The sequence below is a fragment of the Lagenorhynchus albirostris genome, chromosome 11, assembly GCF_949774975.1.
Source record: "Lagenorhynchus albirostris chromosome 11, mLagAlb1.1, whole genome shotgun sequence".
In the NCBI taxonomy this organism is placed as follows: Eukaryota; Metazoa; Chordata; class Mammalia; order Artiodactyla; family Delphinidae; genus Lagenorhynchus; species Lagenorhynchus albirostris.
Genome location: NC_083105.1, coordinates 68,577,517 through 68,581,674, shown reverse-complemented (window position 1 = coordinate 68,581,674; position 4,158 = coordinate 68,577,517). Strand labels below are relative to the sequence as shown.

General features: G+C 38.4%; 1 pseudogene; it reads left to right on the top strand.

Annotated features, from left to right (window-relative positions):
* The first annotated feature begins 2,099 nt into the window (after positions 1-2,099).
* Positions 2,100-3,742, top strand: LOC132528910 (eukaryotic initiation factor 4A-II-like; annotated as a pseudogene).
* The last annotated feature ends 416 nt before the right edge of the window (positions 3,743-4,158 follow it).

The following is a 4,158-nucleotide window of genomic DNA, read 5'->3' as shown; positions in this document are numbered from 1 at the left end:
TCACTGCACAATGTGATCAGAGGTAAATACACAATACTACGTGGTAAGGAAGGAAGTTACAAATATTCTATGGGGAACAGAGAGAAGTTAGAAAACAATGGTATGATAGAGGTGATATTTTAACTGGGTATTAAAAGAGAGGCACACATGGAAACAGTAGAAGAGGGTTTTAAGCAGAGAAAACACATGAGCAGTGTCAGGGAGAGTGGAAAGATCATGGGTCCTGCTGGGTTAAGGCAAACGAGGTCCCAGGGAGAGAATGAGGCGCAGAGGGAAACCAACACAGCAGGTACATTTGGAAGAATTTGCACTTTGTCCTGTCAGCACAGGACCCTTCAAGGATTTACTTTCAAAATACTGACTTAGTTCAAACATTCAAAAAATGAAAATCAAAGAAAATGATATAGAGCTGATACTTTCCTTGGTATTTCTTATTGAATTTTAACGTGTACACTACAATATTATACTAGGTTTCCAACCAATTGAAACATATTAAAAAGGTCTACTAATGAACTGTATGACAAAGGTTCAAAGTCAAGACATTTTAACTGATAGGAGTCTGGGAGTAAGCTCAGAATAGGATACTACTTCCACGTGAAAGTTCTCTCCATTGTTACACTGTGGAAAGACTTGGTCATTACACTGTGGAAAGTTTTTGAAGTGAAATATTCTTCTACCTCATGGAATATTAAGGAGTATTTTCCTTCCAGCTTACCTAACATCAGTGATTGTAAGCTATCTGTAAAGCTATATTTTTAATGATCCATTCCTGTAAAAATGTAAATTAATATTTTAAAAATTATAAGAGCAATATATTTCTTTTGGAGTGGTGAGGTGTCTGCACAGGAAAGATAGAAGAAATAACAGACTCGGGATTTCAAAGAGGCCAGGGACTGATTGATCAGAAGACATTAGAAGCAGAGTTGTATGTGGACATTTATATTGTGATACAAAGTCTTTGAATAAAAGACAAATAATTCCAAGCAATGTTTAAAACAACGCCAGAAGCTAACACTCTCTAAAAAGAAGCAAGAAGCAGAATTTCTAAGAGTTAAAATAAGAATGATCCTTCATTAATTTTAATTTTATAGAAAAAGTCAAATCTATTTCAACTTATAACCACTTACATCCACTGGCTCTTATTAATTGACATAGATACGTTGTACATAGTTCTTATTAGACTGTACATGCAAATTTGTATTTTTATTCACCTATTCTTCATATACTTCTATTCATACACAGTCATTTCTAATTATTATGATGTATTCTAATTAGGATCTCTACTTGAACCAATTGCAGAAGGAATTTCTACCATTTCCATATAAAAAATCACCACCATTCATATCAAGTTGAATTGCATTTCAAAGTACACTAGACCAGGAGTTAAGAGACCATATTTTAGTCCCAGGTGTGCTATTAATAATCCCAAGTAGCTTGCCTCAAACTACTTTTTCTCCTTCAAACTCCATTTTTCCAACTATAAAATAAAATGTTTAGAAGGAAGATCTAGGGTACCTTCCAGGCCCCAGATGCAGATCCTGATACATTGTATTCATTCATTCATTTATTCATTTATTTATCCGTTCAACTGATATTTACTGGGTATCTTGTCTGTGTCAAGTGTTGGAGATACAGCACCTGGGATACAGCGATGGAAAAAAACATCAGAAGCCCCTACTCTCCTGGAATTTACATAGTCATGATGGGAGACAAATAATAAATCAACAAGTAAATGCAGTAATTTCAGATAGCTATAAATGCCGGTAATATGATTAAATGTCTGATGCGGAGCAAGGATTTGGTTTAGGTACATATGTGCAGATTGATGTACAATGCATAATATATTTGCCCCACAGTGCTTCATATTTGAGTGATGTTTAACTGCAGCTTTCCTTGCAATTAGATTTTTGTACCCACTGGTATAAACAGCAAAAATAGCTTATAGACATCTTATATATTGTTCTTTATAGATTAGCTGCCCAATTTAGGCAAAATCCCTTTTAAAATATAATTATAATCTGGAACATATAGACAGAATATAAACATAGAAGTAAAAAGGTATTAGCTTTCCAGTCGGGCACTGAGTGGTTCATTGGATCATGTCTGGTAGCTCCGCAGATTATAACAGAGAACACGGCGGCCCAGAGGGAACAGAGCCCTATGGTGTCATCGAGAGCAACAGGAATGAGATTGTGATAACTTTGATGATATGAATTTAAAGGAGTCTCTTCTTCGAGGCATCTATGCTTATGGTTTTGAGAAGCCATCAGCTATTCAGCAGAGAGCTATTATCCCGTGTATTAAAGGGTATGATGTGATTGCTCAAGCTCCGTCAGGTACTGGCAAGACAGCCATATTTGCTATTTCCATCCTGCAACAGTTGGAGATTGAGTTCAAGGAGACCCAAGCACTAGTATTGGCCCCCACCAGAGAACTGACTCCACAGATCCAAAAGGTAATTCTGGCACTTGGAGACTATATGGGAGCAATTTGTCATGCCTGCATTGGTGGAACCAACGTTCGAAATGAAATGCAAAAACTTCAGGCTGAAGCACCACATATTGTTGTTGGTACACCAGGGAGAGTGTTTGATATGTTAAACAGAAGATACCTTTCTCCAAAATGGATCAAAATGTTTGTTTTGGATGAAGCAGATGCAATGCTGAGCCGAGGGTTTAAGGATCAAATCTATGAGATTTTCCAAAAATTAAATACAAGTATTCAGGTGGTGTTGCTTTCTGCCACAATGCCAACAGATGTGTTGGAAGTGACCAAAAAATTCATGAGAGATCCCATTCGAACTCTGGTGAAAAAGGAAGAATTGACCCTTGAAGAAATTAAACAGTATTATATTAATGTTGAAAGAGAGGAATGGAAGTTGGATACACTTTGTGACTTGTACGAGACACTGACGATTACACAGGCTGTTATTTTTCTCAACACAAGGCATAAGGTGGACTGGCTCACTGAGAAAATGCATGCCAGGGATTTCAGTTTCTGCTCTGCATGGTGACATGGACCAGAAGGAAAGAGATGTTATCATGAGGGAATTCTGATCAGGGTCAAGCCGTGTTCTGATCACTACCGACTTGTTGGGGTCGATAGCAGCAGTTGATGACGAGATGGCACTCAGAAACGGCGTTGACGTAATTTAGGACGTGGAATCATAAGTGAAACAGCACACTGTCTGAATAAAGAGCGAAATTGGCAGAGGGGGTCGATTTGGGAGGAAAGATGTGGCTATAAACTTTGTTACTGAAGAAGGCAAGAGGATTCTTCGTGACACTGAGACTTTCTACGATACTACAGTGGAGGAAATGCCAATGAATGTGGCTGACCTTATTTAATTCCTGGGATGAGATAGTTTTGAATGCAGTGCTCGCTGTTGCTGATAGGCGATCACAACGTGCATTGTGCTTCTTTCTTTGGGAATATTTGAATCTTGTCTCAATGCTCATAGCAGATCAGAAATACAGATTTTGATAGCAAAGCAACATTAGTCGTGAGCTCTTGTGAGGAAAGTCGTTGGCTTTATCCTCTTTAGAGTTAGACTGTTGGGTTGGGTATAAAAGATGGGGTCTGTAAAACCTTTCTTTCTTAGAAATTTATTTCCTAGTTCTGTAGAAATGGTTGTATTAGATGTTCTCTATCATTTAATAATATACTTGTGGACTAAAAGATATAAGTGCTGTATAAAATCAGCCAATTATGTTAAACTAGCATATCTGCCTTTATTATGTTTGTCATTAGCCTGACTAGAAAGGCCTTTATTTTATTTATTTATTTTTTTGTGGTATGCGGGCCTCTCACTGTTGTGGCCTCTCCCGTTGTGGAGCACAGGCTCCGGACATGCAGGCTCAGCGGCCATGGCTCACGGGCCCAGCCGCTCCGCGGCATGTGGGATCCTCCCGGACCGGGTTACGAACCTGTGTCCCCTGCATCGGCAGGTGGACTCTCAACCACTGTGCCACCAGGGAAGCCCGCAGAAAGGCCTTTAAAATTGATTATTTTAGAAAGCATTTGAATGCATTTTGTTTGGTATTATATTTATTCAATAAAGTATTTAATTAGTGCTAAGTGTGAACTGGACCCTGTTGCTAAGCCCCAGCAAGCAATCATCCTAGATAGGGTTAAACGTTTACCCCAGTAAAATTGCCA